At 41.0% G+C, this 22731-nt stretch overlaps 1 long non-coding RNA gene across 2 annotated transcripts in view; it reads right to left on the reverse strand.

Annotated features, from left to right (window-relative positions):
* The window catches only part of LOC149461801 (uncharacterized), a 56918-nt gene that overhangs the window by 187 nt on the left and 34000 nt on the right, over positions 1-22731 (reverse strand). For both annotated transcript variants that reach the window (XR_016312779.1, XR_016312778.1), the window contains 2 exons: positions 22118-22240; positions 36-163 (listed from right to left, as the gene is read on the reverse strand). This is a non-coding gene — a long non-coding RNA (uncharacterized LOC149461801). The remainder of the gene's footprint in view (positions 1-35; positions 164-22117; positions 22241-22731) is intronic.

Here is a 22731-nt window from a genome sequence, read left to right on the forward strand (position 1 = left end):
CATAGCCCAACCAAAACAGAATTTTATTTAATTACCTTATCTTTGTACTTTTGACTTTATTTCCAGTGGATTTCCTTGTTGTGCATAAAATGTCAAGGAGGGTATGGTCAATTCAGTTTGTCAGAAATTGTTGCTTGTGTCACCCCTGGGGTGAGCTATTTTCCTGTGTGGTCAAAGGGACAGAAAGTGAGGATGAATATCTCCAGTGGGTACTATCGCAATATATAAAGATTATTGCAATATATAAATATGATAGCAAAAGATGAATATCTAAATGGCGGTTCTAGCATACGGAGAAAAGAGGACATGTGGTGACTCAGTGAAGTTGGACAAGAAGAGGTTTAACCTCAAACTGCGTAAGGACTTCATTACTGTTAGAATGGTAAGGATGTGGAACTCCCTTCCATAACCAACTGTGTTAGCAGGAAGTGATGACAAATTCAGAGAACTCTTAAATAGCCATCTTAGCATAACCAATGTACAGGGATATGGGAAGAGTTGAATGCATACACCCACCCAGAGTTGAATTGGATGGACTGATGTATTTAACCACTTTTGGATTGCCCACAATGTAATGCGGATGAGCATCCCGCACAGGAAAAGCGACATACCCTGTTTCCAGGTTTTGGGGGCACGCACACCTCCACCTGCCACAGTGGGAGCCTGTCAGAAAGTCCCAGCCAATAATTCATGGCCGAGACCTTCTTATCGGCTGTGTGCAGTCACAGTTGACAATCAACAATCACCACAGGGCTCTGTACAGAGGAAATAAGAAACTAAGATATCCTTAGTAAAAAGCAGTACACTTTACACATAATTCACATAGTTAGGCACACATTTAACCCCTTGATCGCCCTAGATGTTAACCCCTTCCCAGCCTGTGTCATTAGTACAGTGACAGTGTATAGTATTATCACCGATCACTGTATTAATATCAGTGGAGATGTCAGACCCAGTTAGTTTACACCAGCATCATTAGTGGCAGATTGCCCGCCAACTATTGCAGTTCCATTATAAGTCGCTTTTCACCATTATTAGTATATATAAAAAAGGCGTTATAGCTTTCACACAAAGTAATAAATAGACACTTATTGGTATTTGTTTTCAAAGTTATGTAGCAGAATACATTTTGTCGAAAAAGTAATGAAGAAATTTGATTATTTTTTGTTTTTTTTATTGACTATGTAGCAGACCGTAAAAAGTAAAAAAATATATAAATTGAAAAAAACCCAGTGGTGATCAAATACCAGCAAAAGAAAGCTCTATTTCTGTGAAAAAAATTATACAAATTTAATTTGGCTACAACGTTGCATGACCACACAATTACCAGTTTAGGTAACGCAGTGTTGTATAGTAAAATAAGGTCTGGTCATGAAGGGGGTAAAATCTTCTGGTGCTCGAGTGGTTATTCAACCTTACCAACTATGCAACAATGTGACATACATTAAGTGGAGAAAGCAAAAGATGGACTACAAGTGTGTGACTTGTGATTCATTGAGATTCTCTTCTGGGGTGGCCAACGGGTTTTGTAGTCTTTCCACTCACAGATCCTGCAGTAATGGATCTCTGAATGGATGCTACACACAGCCACACCAAATGTAACAAAATTCCCGACCACCCTATAGCAGAAGTACTGCTAAAGGGTGACAGGGCTGTGCAAAATACCTACCCACGCCACCATTGGCGGCTACAGCTGTCGATTACCGGGTCCCGAATGGATATTCCCTGCTGGCACCCAGCGATAGCCAAGGAGCAGAGACAGAAGAGAGGTCTGTATGTAAACAATATACATCTCTCCCCTGTCAGTACCAGCACGCTGCTTTGTATTGCTCTGCATAGCAGAAAAATACAAAGCAGCGTGCTTACACAGTAAAGCACACACAGACAACATAGTAAAACAGCGCACAGTTAACCGTTTGATCGCCCCAGATGTTAACCCCTTCCTGCCCAGTGTCATTAGTACTTTTTATTAGTACTTATCACTGTATTAGTGTCATTGGGATAGCAGTGGCAGCTCAGTTAGTCAGTTCCCCCCAGTGCCGTTGTATTGATAAAAAAAAAAAAAATCCAGTATATATACTGCCATTTGTAAACGCTATAACTTTCAAGTAAACCAATTAATTTACACGTATTGGGATTTGTTTTAGCAAAGACATGGAGCAGAATACATTTTGGCCTAAATTTCTGACAAAATTTGATTTTTAAAAATGTTTTACTGGACATGTTTAATAGCAAAAAGTCAAAAATATGTTGTTTTTTTTTCAAAATTGTCAGTCTTTTTTTGTTTACAGCGTAAAAAATAAAAACCGCCCAGGTGATCAATACCACCAAAAGAAAGCTCAATTTGTGGGAAAAAAGGACACAAATTTAATTTGGGTGCAGTGTTGTGTGACCGCGCCATTGTCAGATAAAGTAACGCAGCGACGTAATGCAAAAAATGGCCTGGTCAGGAAGGGGGTAAATCGTTTGGAGAGCAAGTGGATAAAGAAAACTATGGGAGCAACATAGCACATGGTTCCAATGGTGGATTAAGCCTTTAAATTCAAGCAGTGTAAGTACCTGAGTATCAGCCTCTGCCAATCCCTGTACAGCATGGTTGCATGGAAGAAGCCTTACAAAGAGCAAAGAAGCATGCTGATAGGAAGAGAAAGCACAGCATGATGAGCTCATCACTGTGCTGCTTCACCTTTCACTATCCAGTCACAGACTCAGAGGGATGAGTCCAGGATGACCTGGGCTCAGAGGAAGTCATCAGACTGAGGACATCTAGTGGAAAAAAAAGTAGTGGGGGAAATCTCTGTATTGAAGGTGAATATTACTGCACACATTGGTTTTGATATTTTTGTATTTTACTTGGCTATTCATTTGTAGTAACTGTGAAGGATGAGCTGACGAGGAAAGTAACATTTCAGTGGTCAGGTAGAGACGGGATAGACTTCCCTCATCATAATCGTACTAGTTTTGAGGGACATGACCAACTCCACTCACTGATAACAGCATGACGGAAACAACATTACTTCCCCATGAAGGAAGGGTTTGTCAATAAGCTCCCATTCAGACGGGAAGACCACTCACATGCTTCTCAGATGCTCTGTTCAAAGGTCCTCAGGGAGAGTCTGGCCTCTACTTCCCATCAAACAACAACAATTAAAGTCCTGTTACTGGCTTCATTGGAATTCCCTTGGCTGTCTAGTGAACCTGTCTTCCAATTTAAACTTTTATATATAGAAAGCCTGTCTAAGAGAAGACAAGAAATATCCTTCTAGACCTAAAAGACCATTCTCTGCCCCTCTCTGATTTAGTTTCTCATTATTACTGGAGTCTGACTTTCCCTAACTTTATGGCCAAGATCCACCTACTGCCTTCCCCTGCCCTATGAAAGTGCCAATACTGGCAGGGGGAGGCAATCCCTAGTAACAAATTGAAGCTAAACTGGAGAGGGGCTCAAGAGAGGTTTTTGTGGCCAATAAAGTGGAAGATAAGGTTAATTATAACTATCCCTAAATGTGTTCCCTTCCCCCTACTCCTACTTATTCTCTCTACCCTGTAGAAAAAAGATACGTGTACTAACATATTTTTTTTATCCAGTCTGGTCCCATGGTCCAGCAACTACAGCTCCCCTGTGTCATTGTGTAGGCAGGGGTTAGTATCCCTTTTAGGGCAAACCCTGGGGTGTACTGTGGGTTGGGCTAGTTGATTCCTTTATAAGCCAGGGCCGTAAGAACCAGAGGTGAGGGTTAATGGGAAGAGATAGCCTGCAGTGCGTCATTATGTAGGCCATAGTCTAAAGTGGAGTATGGCCTTTGGGGTATGCCAAATATAGGCCCCAGAGGGAAACGTATCACAGGGAACATGCAACTGCGGAAAATGGAAGAGCTGGTTGGCATCCCCAAGTTAACATTGGGTTTGGACCATACACTAATGTTGATATCTGGAGCAAAGAGGAAGAGGTGAACTTCTGAGTTGGGAAGAACCTTGCACTTTGTTCATGCTACAGTAAAGCATTCAAAAGGCTATTGCATGGACGTTCAAAAAAATAATCAATAAATTATGTGCAGCGCTAATCAATCAATATTTCAATAATTATTATAAAATGGTGAACACTAATTCAAAATTTTTGTACCCCAAAAATATACAATAAATAAGTGTATAAAAATATATAAATCCATGGTGTCATAAATACTCTCAAAATATTAAATATTAAGTAAATGGTGATAGTGATAAAAATTGTGTCACTCCTTTCACTCCGACCTTACGCATTGCGTCCCTGGGTAGGGGCTTCTTCAGAGGGGTCTTGCTTGCTATTTTATAATTAGTTTGCATAGATACATATCATTTTTATATTTGTTTATCATGTGGACATTCCTTTATTTCATGAGGTGGGCCTCTGGCTGGGAGCTAGCGAGTAATCAAGATGGTGGAATGCCTTCATTTGACAGGCGTACAGTACACAATTTTGTTCCTGTTGTGGAGAAAGATAGGAGGTGCCCTGGGCTGGTATGACCGATGCCTGAGGTGAATCAGGGGCCCTTACACGTGAGCTGCTATAGGGGAGAGGGCAGAGCATCAGCAAAGGATTGGCCATGGAAGCCTATGGGTGTCATCACAACTGCCAGCCGTTGTTGAGCGCCCCCTTACATGGTTAAGCCAGAGCTGCTGAATCATGTGACCCGACCGGATAATAATGAGGTTAATACACAGATCTTTTTTATACAGGATGTGCTGTTTATCATGACTACAAACCTTTTGGCAGGTTAGGGCTCATTAACGATCTGCGTTTAGAATGCTCTTCAGAGAGCATTTGACAAGCGGTGAGGAGGTGTTGTATTGTCTCCTCAACACCTATTTTAACCCCTAGAAGCCCACACTAGCAAGCATTTGGTATGCACTGCTGCTCAACGCAACCCTTTCATGCAAAGGGGTCCGCACTGCAACTACCCTGTAACCGTGTGCGTGTGTGGTGGTATGGCATCTACAGGGTTAAAACACATCTGAGCTATCCTGATGGGAAGCTGTCAGAGCTGACAGCCAATGATAGGCAGTGGAGGCATTTCTGACCCTGCAGTCTTACGTATACAAGCCCGTTGCATATGTACAGCTGCGGGGAGTGCCTCTGCCGCCTATGATTGGCTGTCACCTTTGACAGCTTCCCCTCAGGATAGAACAGGCGGGTTCAGACTCACGTCTGAATACACATGAGATCATCCCTACTACAAATAGGAAGCTGAGCTATGTTTTTAGTGCCTCCTGAACATCACCCATAATCTGCAAAGGCAGCTGGATGGAGTAGCACACATGAAGAGCAAAGTACAACAAATGAGTGAGACTTTATATATGACATATCTGGGAGTAAACGTATACCAAAACCATTATAGCTACAATAAAACCCAACAATTTTTATTATAAAAGTCAAATATAAAATGGCCAGTGGGCCTATCCAATACTCAATGAGCAAGGCATATTATAGAACAGTTTCAATGAAGTAAATGGACTACGCGTTTCGCACTTCATCAGGACCATCTATGCCTTTTGAGATATTCAATAATAATTGATAATAAATATTTATTATATCAATTGATAATGAACGTGTGCACTGCTATGGTATGGAGGAACCTCCCGATCCAGGGGGCAAACGGAGATAGCCCACCAGCCTGTGGGGAGACCAAATGGGTCACCAGAAAAAAATCCAGATATCAAGCTAGATGTAACCAATCCATAACCAAAGGGAACCCCAAGGGCAGAGGTGTAAATGGAAAATCTGACACACCTGTGGCAAAAATGATCTCCCAATTGCATTTGTTGGGCAGTAAAGTCGTTGAACACAACCCATTTAAGCAAATGGGGCTGCACCACAACTACCCTGTGACTGTGTGTAATGCACACTGTTGCTGCCTAGTGGTGCAGAATTTAAAGGGGCTAAAACAGCTGGTGTGGAGGCATCTAATCACCCCCTCATCACTTGTAAAATGCCTCTGAAAAGCAATCCACCATGGAACAATTTCAGGAGCACAGCAACCTTAGCTGCATGTTTAAATCTAGCCATACCGTGGTCCTATGATATTTGTCAATAGCTACTATGATTTCTTTTACAATTTTGTTTTGTATTTTATGAACATGTATATAAAAAAGCAAATAATATTAAAACCTTTCTTTTGGTGCACAATCCTCTTTATTTCCTCCCGATCATGAAGAGTAATTATTACCGCTACTTAAAGAAACCTTTTTTTAGCCAACAAAGCCTTTGATTGCCCAGTAAAATGTTCCCGTAGCAATAAAACAGATGCAGATGTTTTTGTCTTAATTCATTTTTTTTGTTCTTTTTTTTTTTTACTTCTAAGGAGTCACCGATCCAAAAATTTATTAGCAAAGTCTGAGCCTTCTGCTGTATGTGGGGGGAATGAATAAATACAGCTTGCAACAATAAACAGTATCTTGATTTCCATCAATTACTCATATAATACCGCTCATCAGGCTAATTGAATGCAGAGGGATATATTAAAACTTTGCGAGTTGCTGGATTCTTCTGGAACTAAATGCTGTGCAGATGGCCCCGTAGTTCTATCTGACAGAGGGATAACCAATTATTGATGCCTATCCAGCGCTCGCCGGAGAAGTAGGAAAGGCAGATAGTGCGTTCTATGCCGCGAACAACTGTCGTTCCATAGCCCCCCACTTGGCATTCTCCCCGCTTCATCGGAGAGCTCCGAGGACAGACAATGGTGGCTTTGGAAGAGAGAAGGAAGCTTTTTGGAACACCAAGTAAATTTAGGGCTGGATTGAACTTATTGTGCCTCCGCCATGCCCATTACTCATCCGCTGGCAAAAAAAAAAGCTCCCTCTTCCTTTTGTCTGCAGAGACGGTAAACTTTCAATGCCATCTGAAAACAGAAGGTCTTTCACACACTGCAAGGGCCCCGACCACAATGATCATGTGAAAATATTGTAAACAGTCTCCCAGCCCCCTTCCAGCTGTCCCGAAAACAGACCTGGAAAACATTAGGAAGAACAATCAGCAAAGAATGGCTTTATACACATGCTTATTTTTAATTTATATTACAAGCTGAATCGCCTAGTGAAAAAATAGAAAAGGAAAAAAAAAATCCTGGCTTAAAAACCACTGCAATGAACATGCTGCAGAGGAAATTTAAAGGGGGTCTCCGGGCAAGAAAATAATATGAATTAACCACTTGAGCTCTGGAAGGTTTTACCCACTTTATGACCAAGGCATTTTTTTTGCTATTCAGCACTGTGCTACTTCAATTAGCAATTGAATGGTCATGCAACACTGTACCCAAATTAAATGTATATAATTTTCCACACATGCTTATTTTTAATTTATATTACAAGCTGAATCGCCTAGTTAAAAAATAGAAAAGGAAAAAAAAAATCCTGGCTTAAAAACCACTGCACTGAACATGCTGCAGAGGAAATTTAAAGGGGGTCTCTGGGCAAGAAAATAATATGAATTAACACCTTGAGCTCTGGAAGGGTTTCCCCCTTCATGACCAGGGCATTTTTTTGCTATTCAGCACTGTGCTACTTCAACTAGCAATTGAATGGTCATGCAACACTACCCAAATTAATTGATATAGTTTTTCACACATGCTCATTTTCTCATTTATATTACAAGCTGAATCGGTTTTTTTTCTTTGCCAAGTTAAAAAATAGAAAAGGAAAAAAAAATTCTGATTTAAAAACCACTGCACTGAATATTCTCCTAGATTGTAAGCTTGAAAGAGCAGGGCCTCCGAATCCCTCGTGTATTGTATTGTTACTGTACAGCGCTGAGCAAACTTTTTGGCGCTATATAAATACTGTATAATAATAATAATAACATGCTGCAAAGAGAATTTAAAGGGGGTCTCTGGCCAAGAAAATAATATGAATTAACCACTTGAGCTCTGGAAGGTTTTACCCCCTTCATGACCAAGGCATTTTTTTTGCTATTCAGCACTGTGTTACTTCAGCTAGCAATTGCACGTTCATGCAACACTGTACCCAAATTAAAATTTATATAATTTTTCACACATGCTTATTTTTAATTTATATTACAAGCTGAATCGTTTTTTTTTTCTTTGCCTAGTTAAAAAATAGAAAAGGAAAAAAAAATCCTGGCTTAAAAACCACTGCACTGAACATGCTGCAGAGGGAATTTAAAGGGGGGCTCTGGGCAAGAAAATAATATGAATTAACCACTTGAGCTCTGGAAGGGTTTACCCCGTTCATGACCAAGGCATTTTTTTGCTATTCAGCACTGTGCTACTTCAACTAGCAATTGAATGGTCATGCAACACTGTACCCAAATTAATTTATATAGTTTTTCACACATGCTTATTTTCTCATTTATATTACAAGCTGAAACGTTTTTTTTTCTTTGCCTAGTTAAAAAATAGAAAAGGAAAAAAAAATTCTGGTTTAAAAACAACTGCACTGAACATGCTGCAGGGAGAATTTAAAGGGGGTCTCTGGGTAAGAAAAAAATATGAATTAACTACTTTGGACGGTTTTATCCCCTTCATGACCAGAGCATTTTTTTGCTATTCAGCACTGTGCTACTTCAGCTAGCAATTGCACGGTCTTGCAACACTGTACCCAAATTAAATGTATATAATTTTCCACACATGCTTATTTTTTTAATTTATATTACAAGCTGAATCGCCTAGTTAAAAAATAAAAAAGGAAAAAAAAATTCTGGCTTAAAAACCACTGCACTGAACATGCTGCAGAGGGAATTTAAAGGGGGCTCTGGGCAAGAAAATATTATGAATTAACCACTTGAGCTCTGGAAGGTTTTACCCCCTTCATGACCAGGGCATTTTTTTGCTATTCAGCACTGTGCTACTTCAACTAGCAATTGAATGGTCATGCAACACGGTACCCAAATTAATTTATATAGTTTTTCACACATGTTTATTTTTTCATTCATATTACAAGCTGAATCGTTTTTTTTTCTTTGCCTAGTTAAAAATAGAAAAGGAAAAAAAAATTCTGGTTTAAAAACAACTGCACTGAACATTCTCCTAGATTGTAAGCTTGAAAGAGCAGGGCCCTCGAACCCCTTGTGTATTGTATTGTTACTGTACTGTCTCATGTACTGTCCCCCACTATATTGTACAGCGCTTAGCAAACTTTTTGGCGCTATATAAATACTGCATAATAATAATAATAAGATTCTGCAGAGAGAATTTAAAGGGAGTCTCTGGGTAAGAAAAAAATATGAATTAACTACTTTGGACGGTTTTACCCCCTTCATGACCAGAGCATTTTTTGCTATTCAGCACTGTGCTACTTCAGCTAGCAATTGCACGGTCTTGCAACACTGTACCCAAATTAAATGTATATCATTTTCCACACATGCTTATTTTTTTAATTTATATTACAAGCTGAATTGCTTTTTTTTCTTTGCCTAGTTAAAAAATAGAAAAGGAAAATAAATTTCTGGTTTAAAAACCACTGCACTGAACATGCTGCAGAGAGAATTTAAAGGGGGTCTCTGGACAAGAAAATAATATGAATTAACCACTTGAGCTCTGGAAGGTTTTACCCCGTTCATGACCAAGGCATTTTTTGCTATTCAGCACTGTGCTACTTCAGCTAGCAATTGCACGTTCATGCAACACTCTACCCAAATTAAAATTTATATAATTTTTCACACATGCTTATTTTTAATTTATATTACAAGCTGAATTGCTTTTTTTTCTTTGCCTGGTTAAAAAATAGAAAAGGAAAAAAAAATTCTGGTTTAAAAACAACTGCACTGAACATGCTGCAGAGGGAATTTAAAGGGGCTCTCTGGGCAAGAAAATAATATGAATTAACCACTTGAGCTCTGGAAGGTTTTACCCCCTTCATGACCAGGGCATTTTTATTGCTATTCAGCACTGTGCTACTTCAACTAGCAATTGCACGGTCATACAACACTGTACCCAAATTAAAATTTATATAATTTTTCTCACACATATAGAACTTTCTTTTGGTTGTATTTGATCACCACTGGGTTTTTTAGTTTTTAATTATATAAATTAAAAAAGACTAAAAATTTTGAAAACACATGTTCTACTTCCTGTTATAAAACATATCAAATAAAAAAAAATTTTAAAATTTAATTTCTTCATAAATTTAGGCCAAAATGTATTCTGCTACACAATAAGTGTATAATAATTGGTTTATGTAAAAGTTATAGTGTGTACAAACTATGGTATATATACTGGAATTTACGCAGCTATGATGCTTTACTGGTAACAGCGGTGATCAGGGACTTATAGTGGGACATGATAGCACGGCGAGTAATCTGACACTAACTGACACTGGTTGGGAGGTAAACTGTGGGGGTTATTTAGTAAAACCGGTGAGTGCAAAATCTTGTTTTATTGCCAAAGCTTAATTGAACATGCTGAAGTTAGAAGCTGATTGAATACCAAGAAACAGCTGCACCAGATTCTAACTGCACCAGTTTAGTAAATCTACCCCAAACCGACTAACCGACACTGACATTAATAGTGACACTAATGCAGTGATCAGTGCTAATACTGTACACTGTCTCTCTACTAATGACACTGGTTGGGAAGGGATTAACATCTTCAATACAATCAAAGGGTTAACAATTGTATTGTGTGTAATATGTGCTGCTTTTACAAACAGATCTGGCTTTGCTACATCGGTGCTCTGTGTACAGAGCCCTGTGTTGTTTGTAAACACAGGGCTCTGTGCTGTGATTGGACACAGCCGATCAGCAGGTCCCGACTATAAATAATTGGCTGGGACCTGCTGCCAAATTTGTACTTTACCGAATAACAGCACAGAAGGGGTGGGGGGACAGGGCACTCATGGCCATCTGTTATACCTGAATGTCCTGCAGGCAGTCCTCAAGTGGTTAAAGCGCTATTACACCCAAAAGCAAACATTTATTATACTGCAGTTGTCAGAAGTGACTTATGCAGATAGCAGAGCAGGCAGGAGGCAGCAGACAGAAATCACACTAGGTACTTTGGATTGAAGCAAGTACACACCATAGAATGATGTGCTTTGTTATTTTTTCATGTCAGAGGTTTACAACCACATTAAGGAGGGTATGCCATCCACACCCTACAAAATCAAATTTGGAGGAATGTTTAAATGGGTGGTGTAAGGAAAAAATGTCTTATTAACTGGTAACCATTATGTATAACCCCTCAATTTTAGATGTGTGAACAAGTTAGTTTTGTTTTTGAGTTTCACTTGTTAATTCTATCATTTCATAGCTTTGGTTTCTATTCTGATGAAACAGAACTACCTTATATGGTGGTCCTCAGCCATTTGTAGTTACTATCTTCTTTGATAAGAGTACAATATTTCATCGGTCATTCTGACTTTGCATAAAACTGCTTGTACGCATTCAACTTTCAGGGATTTAGCTTGCACACTTTGGTATCTGGAGCTTTATTTCTCCTGAACTCAGAGGTTGAAATATACGAGGACATTTTTTGGGGTTACAGACAGGCTGATTCCTGGTGGAGCTAAAGTAAAACTCCAAGTTCAAAACTTTAAACACTCATGAAATTTTAAAGATAATAACTATAAGCAGGTGCTTCTATTATATGCATTATATGGGTATTCAGTGAGTTCAGGCTGCCCAGGGTGGGGAAGGGTTAACAATGTCTCAGACTTTTCCAAGGTATTTTTGGGTCCTGCCCTCTCTGGTGGACCAACGAATACAGGGGGAGGTTGTAAGGCCAAGGTCATTGGAAGCACCCACATGGGACTAGAGCAAAGGGTCTGCTCAATCATGTAGTCTGTATTGGAGAGCCACCCACCATCCATATGGGACCCTTACTTTGGGGCAGGTTCACATCTGGGCAGACTACACTTGGTAGCTAGGACTGCACTTATGTTCTGTACTTGTACTGTTGGACTGTATTCTTGAGCATACCAGTAAAAGTTACATTGTTTATTGCCTGGTCCAAAGTCTCTACAAAAGGTGTGAATCAAAGTACTTAGTTACATAGTTACTTAGTTACATAGTCGCTTTAGAAACCGCAGCTTGGCATTGCATGCCATTTTTAAGCTTGTGATATCTACCAGAACTTCCAGATCCTTCTCCACCATTGATTCCCCCAGTTGTACCCCCCCCCCCCAAGTATGTATGATGCATGCATATTCTTAGCCCCCAAGTGCGGAACCTTACATTTATCAACATTAAACCTCATTTGCCACATAGTTGCCCAATTAAACAGTGCATTGAGGTCGGCTTGTAAGTTGGAAAGATGTTATTCCACTGCACAGCTTGGTGTCATCTGCAAAGTGTGAAATGGAATTTAGAATCCCAGACCCTTAATTGTTTATAAATATAGTAAGGGTCCCAACACTGAACCTTGGGGTACACCACTGACAACCCTAGAACATTCAGAGTATGAATAATTCACCTTGTCATTTCCAAAAGAACAGGGCCTGTTATATACACTCAGGGGTGAAGAGGGAGCGCAAGAGGGCCACCACAATGGATTAACCAAGCAAAGGAGTTGGCAGGCAGTCGTGAAGTGGTACCGGGCAAGGGTAATGGGTCTTCCAAAGGTGATGCTGGTGACAGATGGTGTTCTTTTATCTGTTGTGATCTAAAAGACCTGATCTTACCAGCCTGTCATGATGGCTTTTTATACCAGATCCCGATCCTTCTGCATAGACCTCTTTCTGCTACTATACTACTCTGGTTGCTGCACTTATCATGGACTGTCAGACTACAGTTATCTCAGGTGCTTGTTCCTAGAGATGAGCACAGGCATCCTCTAAACACATTTCCATCTAAAGTTTAATTTTGCACTATTTTCTAGTGCAATCTTCCATGGACTGGGTCATCTCTTGCTCCATTGCATACTTAAACAATGGTGCGGGATGCTTGTGATACTAGTGTCTTTATATGGAGGCCTGCTTCCCCTTATGCTTGGGAGTAGAACACCCGGTCAGTGGTTGCAGGGTACTGCCCAGTTGTATTAGCCCAAAAGTCTATGGTTACAACTACCACTACTCACATAAACACATGTTTCAGTCACTGTGGGCGAGCTCCTTCCTCCAGGACAACCTCTGCAGTCCATAGGTTGGTTTTCCACTGGCTCCCTCTATAAATATTTTAGGAATCCCTTAACCCAGGCATATATATATATATATATATATATATATATATATATATATAGTCCAAGGAAGCTGGGGTGGTGAAGTAGGAAAAATGGAAGTCTCTCTAGAAAAGGGGAGTCTCTATAAAAAGTCCAATACAAGTCACTATATGAATGGCTGCAGCTCCTTGGTAGAGTTTGGGATGAACACTCTGTAGTCTGTAAAACAAGAAAATTAGAAGTGCCACCTTCTAAGTGTAACTGTTTTATTAAAACCAAATAAAGGGTTAAAATGCACTTACACTGTTAGTTAGGTAAAAGCATGTAACATCCTCTATTCCCATCTCCAGAGCTCAGCAGGGTTGCTGCCAGGTATGGCAGAGCTATGCCAGTAAGTGGCTGGAAGGTCTTCTGCAGGGTTCACCAAGGGGGCACTGCTGGAGAAGACAATCCATTACAAGAGGCAGCTGGGACAGGAAGAGCCTTCAAGGAGCCAGCGTGGAACATACCATTGACCAAGGACTGGAACGGAAATGCAGGGAAGGAGAAACATGATGACAAGGAAGGCATGGGGGTGTGGCTACGTATTTCCAAGCAACAGGGACCACATCTTTGTCAAACTTACAAGGGATCTGTATGGTATGCAGCCTTCCAGCCACTTCCTGGCATAGCTCTTCCATACCCAGCCGTGATACTGCTGAGCTCTGCAGATGGGACTAGCGGATATTATATGTTGTTACCTACCTAATGAAGTGAGTGCATTTTACCCGTTATTTGGTTTTAATAAAACATCTACACTTACAAGGTAGCGCTCCTATTGTTTCTAGTTTTACAAAAAAAAATATGCTTTTATTATTTTTTCCCACAGGAGCCTAACTACTACCCATCTGCTGCGGTGGCAGGAGGGCATTGTAGGTTATTCATTCACAGATCGCTGTGGATGAATAACGTGGCTGTGCGGGCTGAGCCTGATTTTAAATGTGTCAGGTGTAATGTGTTCTAAAGGTGATCTTATCCGTTAAGATTTTTACAGTGTTGCCCCATCACATGTGTGCGACAGCCCTTTTAGAAGAACAGCACAGCGGCTAAATGGTTAGCACTTCCGCCTGGCAGTACTAGGGTCGTTGGTTCAAATCCCAACCACAGCATCACATGCCTGGAGTTTGCATGTTCTCTCTGTGCCTGCGTGAGTTTTCTCTTTGTACTCCGGTTTCCTCCTACACTCCAAAGACATGCTGGTAGGTTAATTGGCTCCAGTCTAAATTGGCCCTAGTATGTGTATGGATGAATGTGAGTTAGGGACCTTAGATTGTACATCACACTGACATCACCAGTGATCAGTGAAAAACTATGTCACTGTACTAATGACACTGGCTGGGATGGGGTTAACATCTAAGGCAATTAACGAGTTAAAGTGTGCCTAACAATGTGTAATATGTGTAAAGTGTGCTGCTTATACTAATAGATTTCTTAGTTTCTCATCCCTGCTTTTCAGGGATGAGAAACAGAGAGATCGTTCCCTCTGTACAGAGATCTGGGCTGTGACTGAACAGAGCCAATCAGCATATTGCGGGTGGGTGGTCTGCAAGTCGACAATGTGCTAGTATCAGGGGCGGACTGACCACTCGGGCACTTCCTGAGGGCCTGGGGTCATTAGGGGGCCCCATGAAATGCCCCTGGTACCTATTTTATAGGCTTTTTTGGGTGTGCTTTGAGTGTGGGCAAGGACACAGGGGCCCCATGATCCCCTATTGCCCGGGGGCCCCATGGGTTCTCAGTCTGCCCCTGGCTAGTATGCACCACATAATAGCATATTATGAAAAACTAATCTACAAAGCAAGCCCTCCAGTAGTGCGCTGTCACTTCTCAAAGGTCTTTCATCTTCTTCCTTCCGAGTTCGAGGCCTGCTGTGTGAATGGCCGGGCCATGATGACATTATTCTCACACATGCACACAAACAGTGAATATCTCCTAAATGGTGTATGTTTAGGAGACATTCCCTGCACCTGCAGGTACTTGTAGCTACAAGTGAGCAAGCAGTGTTTATTACCACTTTAACCACTTGCCCTCCAGAGCATTTACCCCCATTCCTGACCATACCATTTTTTGCGAAACGGCACTGCGTTATTTTAACTGACAATTGTGCGGTCATGCAACACTGCACCCAAATGAAATTTACGTCCTTTTTTCCCACTAATTGAGCTTTCTTTCGGTGGCATTTGATCCGCTCTGCATTTTTTATTTTTTGTGAGAGCTGTGGCCTCGGATGGTGGCACGAGTAGGGCATGCACAGCTCGCACGTGCCCCCTACCCGTAAATATGAAATCACGTATATATATACGTGATTTTGTGTACCCTTGCTGCCCTGTAGCAGTATATCTGCTATAGGGCAGCAGGGAAGCGGTTAAAGTGCTACTAAACCCAGGACCCTGCACACACTATATCTGGTCTCCCACAGCACACAGAACATGGAAATACAATTATTTTAGCATATAAACTGTTAAATACCCTTTCTCTTCAGCAGTTAGAGCAGTCTTGTGACTTCTATCAGTGTCCAGCAGAGCACAGGTTAAAGTTTGTAGAAGGAGTTTTCTTTCTGCTCTAGGAAGATGCAGAACCCCTTGTTTAGGCAGTGCTGATTGGCCATGTGCTGATCACATGCACTCTCCCAAGAAAAAAAAACTTCTCTAGCAATACACACTTAACTGACCATGTGCATGTGACTGTGGATTCAGTCTCTCTTATCAGGTGGACATGTGAACAAGAGGAGGGGCAGAGAAAACAGGACCAAATGGCCTTTTTACACAATGCAGAGGATTAACCCCTTAGGTTCCGCAGTGAGTATAACAAGCATGCTTTACTGCATCCACGGACTGATTTTACTGTTGTGGGTTTAGTAACACTTTAACTCTCTAAAGGGCTTTTGCCCTTTATTAAAGCCCATCAAAATCCACAAGGTGTGTCAGTGAGTTTTTGGCCAGTTTGGATGGGTCATTGTGAGACAGATAAGGACAACAGAATCCAATTATTAGTGGCTCCTACTGGGGTGAGCGCTACATTAGTGTGATCAGTAAGTTGTAGTTATTATAATAAAAAAAAGAATGAAGAATATGGAGCACTTCTAGTATTTGACATACAGAACTGCTCTAACTCATGGGTGATGGGGTGGTGTATCTATACTCCCCTTATGTTGGTAGTGGTTATTCTTTAGAGGCCTCCAGAGGCTTTGAAAATGATTTCTTCAGTGTATCAGGTCAGATCAGATACCTTTTGGTACATACCTGACCGAGCTTTGCTTGTAGTTCTCTTATTAGGGATTTTGTCACGGGAGTCACTTTGGGTGGGGGGCCCATGGAACACAGCTCACTTTGGAGAGGTGGAGAGACCCCTGTCTCAGCTCCCCATATCCCTCTTTTGTGTAAATCACCCTGTGCCTGTTAGGGGTACAGGGTGATCTGTCCTAATATTGTGTGGGTTTTGTCTCAGACTGTGTAGACATGTTTAGGAGACAGGTGGGGGGGGGGGTTGTTGATTGTTTAACCTCCTTAGCGGTATTCCCGAGTGTAGCTCGGGGTAAAATTTGAGTACCAAGAGCGGTAACCCCGAGCTACACTCGGGCTTACCATGCGGCGTTGCTCAGGGAGTCCCTGCAGCACTTACCTTGTCCTTCGCTCCCACGATGTGTCCCCTGCAGCGTCCCCGGCCATCTCCTCCGGCCGATGCCGGCATCCGGCTTCCGTGTTCCGGTCCCTGTGACGTCAGGACGTACGTGCGCCGGAACCGGTGCAAATTTGAAATTTTTTAAAAATTTCATTTTTTTTAAAATGATTATTACATAGTAAAACATTGCTGTTTCAATGCATTTCACGTATATTTTGTCCCGAGTGCTTTGTCCTGTGTTCTGCCTGCATTTTGACTGTTCTTTCTGCCTGGAAACTTAGAAAAGTCCATGGCGTCCAAAAAGCGTCCCTTTACGTCAAAAGCGGTTTTAGACCAGCTAGAGAACAGCGATAGTAAACCAGAACCACTTTTAGAATTGAGTGATAATGATTCGTGGGGAAATTCGTCATCAGACACTGAAAACGATTTTGTGACTTTGCTCAGCGATGTGCGAATTTGCCTCTGTATTTCAAATTTCTGTGTTTTTGGTTTTATTATATTATTGAATTAAATGTATTATTATTATATTATTATTTTTTATGATTATTTATTAAATTATAATTTATGATTTTGTGTTTCAAATTTTATCATATCCGGAATGTTTAATAGACTCTTGTTCGTACAGATTTCAGTGAGTTATTCCTAAAAATTATAGCCTACAATAAAAAACTAGATATTTCCATGCAAAAAAATGGTACCGCTTTCAGCACCAAAAATCGGAAATAATCATACCGCCGCGGAGGTTAATGTTATGAGGCTGCATCCCATTGTTCTACTGTTTGTCTGGCTTGGGAGCAAACTATTATGGAATGTATGTGTTTATGTGTATTAGCTTAGTGGGGGGGTGTCTCCAGCAGCTCTCCCTCCTGATGGAACTGTCTGCTGGTGTGAAGCTTAAATACCTGTGTGTCTCTTGTTACTAAATGTAGATTGCCCCACCCTGTGTTATTATGCAGGGATGGGGGATTGTTCCCTGAGTGTATATATCTTGTATCTGTGTTCAAATAAAGTAGTTTACCTCTGGTTTACTTCAAGACTGGTGTCGTCTAGTCTTGTATGATTAGCTGTGGTGTCTGTTGTTGGTGTCCCGAAGGGGAAGCGGTATTCTAATGGAAGTACTCAAACGCAGACGGGGTCAGTTCCATTACAGGTATCACAGAGTTACTTTTACCTTACCTTTACTTTTTACTCTATGCTGCTGATTGGACAACGAAGAATAGAGGGCACACCTCATGGAAGCCTATTGACAGTGCTAGATGGAAAACATGGTGCTTTATTAGTTCCTTTTGCTGGCCCTCCCTGCTTGAGGTCCAGCTAAACCTGACAGGCTAAAATAAAGACAAACTCAAAGCTGCCTTAATTGTTGGCCATTGTTATATATGTCTAATTTAGGAAACTCGTGCACATTAATGGCCCGATATTATGTGACCACAGCCATAGTAGTAAGTGAAAAGTTGTCCATACTATCCGCTCCAGCCGGCCACATAGCTGATGTAGTCACCGTTATAGCACATGTATATAACAGACAGAGGAAAAGAAAGGATCAAATCCTCTTTATGGGAATTAAGCCCCATATTCAGCATGCTGTTAAACTGCTGCATGAGCTGGAGGTGACTTTAATCCCATTTATGTTAAATGAATGCAATTCCTGTGATGCACCAGAAAGTAACTTCACAGAAGGCGGAATAATTGCCTGATCCTTTTCATTTCCTAGAAGACCCATTTTTTTTCTCTAGAAAAAAGATTTTCTCTCTAAGCACTTCTTTGCATTATTAAAGAATGAGGTATGTTTAAAAGAGGACGTATTCTCGCTATTCTTGTGGTGATTGTAATCCTGGGTCTTTACTTTAATTGAATGTCTTTTTATCATAATGCATGCAGTTTTTGAGTGTAAGGAAATTATATCCTTAGTTCTCATATTTTCTAATAGAGACATGATTGTTCAAATAAATAAATGTATAAGTTAATCAGTGATAATGTCCATATTATAGCCTGATAGGCATTGCTGACATTCTCATAAAAGTATTTTAAAGGAAATCACCATTTGTGTCACTAGCTGACATGACACATGAAGCTTCAGCTGAGCTTCGGGCAAACAGATAATTACACAATTAAAACAAATATATGGGAACTGTTTTAATTGCCATAACCCCTGGTTCACATATCTGCGGCCGTGCGGGCCGCATTTTGCGTGGGTACAAGACCCCATTCATTTGAATGGACTCCTGTGCCCCAGGACACGTAGGGAAACTGCAATCCGCACGGGAACTGAGGTTCCCAATACGGTTGTGATTTCCAGTGCGGGCGGCGTGGCATTAGAATTAATGGCACCCGTCCGCGGGTCCCACATTGCTCTGTGTGGGTGGTGCGGCTGCTGGTATTTTTATGCAGGTCCCACAGCTGCACCACCCGCGCATATGCAAACCTAGCCTAAGATAGGATAGGTCAGCTGCCCTCCTCCTGTGATATGACCAGGGCTTTTTTCCAGCGGGAATGTGGGGAAACGCAATTCCAGGACCTCCAGCACTGAATGTATGTAATGACAAGGAGTACTGGGGTGTGCTGGAGGGTCTATTGATACTGACTGCTGAGGGATCTTGGGGGGTCTATTGTTGCTGGTGGGGGATCTACGGTTGCTGGAAAAGATCTACTGTTGAGGGAGGGGTTTATTGTTGCTGGCTGCTTGAGGGTTTATTGATTTTGGCTGCTTAGAGATTTGTTGTTGCTACCGGGGGTATTGTTGTTGAGGTGGATCTATTTTTGTTGGGGAGATCTATTGTTGCTGGGGGAGGGGTCTATTGTTGTTAGCTGCAGGAGATCTATTTTTCTGCTTTTCTTGTTATCAACAAATTGCATACAAATTACTTAGCACCATAAAATGATACTTGGTTCTGTATTCTCTAAAAGGGGTGGTACTGGGAGGTGGGTCGGGGGTGGAACAAAGTGACAGTTCTCGAAGATGGGTAGGGGGCGGAGACAAGGGTGACTCAGAAGGAGGGAGTTAATGCACCTATTCTTTGAGAAAAAAAGATTTGACAGTAAAGGAGCAGCAAAAAACTGATTTGGGAGACTGTTCTCTCCACCTGTCAGCATTTTCCTTATTGGCATTTGTATATTGCAAAACATTGATTTGCTCTTATTACTGCCCCTCTGTCGCCATTCTGAAAAGTATTTGAGGCTGAAATAAAATTAAATTCAGGTATGTATACTAGTTCAATTTAAAAATAAATGTATTTTTATTTTTAGTAAAGCAAAATAAAACTAAAATCTTTCTGCTTTAGCTTTATAACTGACTGGAGTTTAGCCTTAACCTATTTTTTTCATGGACACTGGACGTAAAGAGCATACAGAGCCTGTGTTGACTTCGCAGGGTTTGGAGTGGTTGTAAACCTCAGACATGAAATATGAACAAAGCATATCCCTCTATAGTGTGTACTTGTCTCAGTTAAGAGCACTAAGTGTCATTTCTGAGACAAAGAGAAAGATGGTGACAGGGGAAGGATCGCCAGTAGATTGACAGCCTGAGATCTGTTCCTGTGAGCTGTGTGGAGGGGGTGTCTCTTCCCTCCAATCAGCTCTCTGAAATATCCTCACTGAGCTCTGCAGAGTTTAATTTCAGCTCTCTGCCCCCTTTTTTCTGAACTTTCAGACAAGCTTTCTAAATTTAGCACTTTGAACAGATGTAGAGAAGAGAATACTGCAGATAAACAAACTTATGTAGTAGGATTTGTTTCATCTCTGTGCATCACCAGTCACTTCACTGGGTGTATGCAATGGTTTACAACCATTTTAAATCCCTCATTTCTTGTGTTACAAACATTAAGATTGCACTGAGGTTCTGTCTCTGGTGAAGAGGGGGTACCCTCGAAATCTGTAGGACTGTACGACCAGATGGATGCAAGTCCATCTGGAGGTGTGCATATCAGTTCTGGTCATTCTTTTGGAGATTTGTGTGAGCATGTTGTGTTCTACTGCTTGTAAGTATATAATCTACTTTTACCATTGGAAATAAATGGTGTCTCGGTTATTACATGAGGATGGTGAACCCTCTTTTGTTCTTTTGCATGAAATGCTTATGGATCACCCATTCTGAGGAGAGCAGCCAAGCCAAGTGGAACTTAGTGGACTAAGACCAGGTTTATGCTCTAGATACGCATGAGACTTTGAGAGATTTCTTCCACAGTATTTGTGCTATACATGAGCGCAGATGACTTTTACTATACTTAATGTTTACATGGAAGCTGAAGGTAAAGGGCATGTAGAGCCCAGGGGCAAACTGAGAATTTGGAAACTCGGGCACTGCCCGAGGGCCCGGGGTCAGTAGGGGGCCCCATGAGATGCCCCTGGTACCTTTTTCACAGGCTTTTTTGAGTTTGGGCAAGGACACTGGGACCCCATGATTCCCTATTGCCCGGGGGCCCCATGAGTTGTCAGTCCGCCCCTGGTAGAGCCTGTGTTGACTTTGCAAGGTTTGGAGGTAAATTACTCATATCTTGTGTTCAAAACATTAAGATTGCATTAAGGGAATGCCCACCAAACACCGAAGTAGGTACTGGGCCATACAATTTAGTATACATTTTCCTACCCAGGATTTGGGGATGCTTGTTTGGCCCCAAAACACTTTCCAAACTCCAGATTTAGCATTAATGTCAACTTTGCCTTACTGTTACGAAAAAATAATAATAAAGTATATATAAACTCTAACAATAAACTTCACTTATTTTCCTCTTTTTGTTCAGTAAATATACTATTGGAAGTGTTTTGTTATGATTTTATTTTTTTTTGAAAGGTGCTTATTTTTCTTGGGTATAGATGGAAAATTTAATTCAAGCTATAACTTCTAAACTGACCACCAAGGGGTCGAAATTATGTATCCACGCAATGCTTAAGTTCTCATGCACACTGGACGTTTTTACAGCGGCTGTTTTTGTCTTTTGACATTTTTTTCTGCAGCCAGTAAACCCCCCAGCATGTTATCCTATGTGTCCATGTACACATAGACTGTAATCAGCGTTTTTTGGCTGGAACAAAAACCCAGAACTCGTGGGTTTCTAGGGGAGTTTTTTAGCTGTAAAAATGCTCTAACGCTGAAAAGCGCTGTAAAGCGTGGCAAAAGACGGTAAAACATGGTAAAACATGGTAAATCATGGCAAACCAGCATTTTTGGACTTTTGATGAAAAAACTCGAAAAAACGTAGTTAAACGCTAATACAAAAATGATGAAAATCTCAAATTTTTTATGTAACTTTACACAGCTAACGTTACCAGCGTTATTAAAACGCCCCGTGTGCATGGAACGTAAAAGCGCTGGTGTATTTAACTGCTGCAACAATGTAAGCCGTTCAAATCAAAGTCAGAAAAAGAAGCCTTACTTTTACTTTCCAAGTCTGTATTGGCACAACAAAGTAACTGCTAATACTAGAGTCTGTCAGCATTGTAACCTAGAGAGGAATCCAGATGCTCACTTGAAGTACACCAAGACATGTAGATTTTTCCTGTGAATTGAAAGAACAAAAAGGAACAAAAAAGAAAATAGAAAGGAAACCTGTAATTTCTTGTTGTCACAATCTTTTGTAAAATATAAAACACATCGATCCTTGGACCAATCCAAGTCACATGTCCTGGCCCAGGCTTCAGAGTTGCTTTTACATGGCCATACACAGATTGAATTTTTTGTCTGGTTCCTGATGAACCACTGAAAATGAGCTCAGTGGGTAACCCTGTCAGCTGCCTCCCGTCCAACATCTATTGATTCAAAATTATTGGGCGAACAGCACATGTATCCAATCAGAATTAGGCACTGTGGAGGTAATTTGACAGCTGGTGGGGCAGGGCGTCAGAATACAATAGCCACTGCCGGAGATTCATCTTCATGAGGTCCCAACCCTGTCACTGTAATATTTGTTAATCAGCTTGGTGCTTGTATAATTATAAATGTAAAAATGAAATTTGTATATGGAATTCTATTGTTATATGGATTAAGCCC

The sequence above is a fragment of the Staurois parvus genome, unplaced genomic scaffold, assembly GCF_062004578.1.
Source record: "Staurois parvus isolate SC_StPar_1 unplaced genomic scaffold, SC_StPar_1.0 ptg000192l, whole genome shotgun sequence".
NCBI classification, from domain to species: Eukaryota; Metazoa; Chordata; class Amphibia; order Anura; family Ranidae; genus Staurois; species Staurois parvus.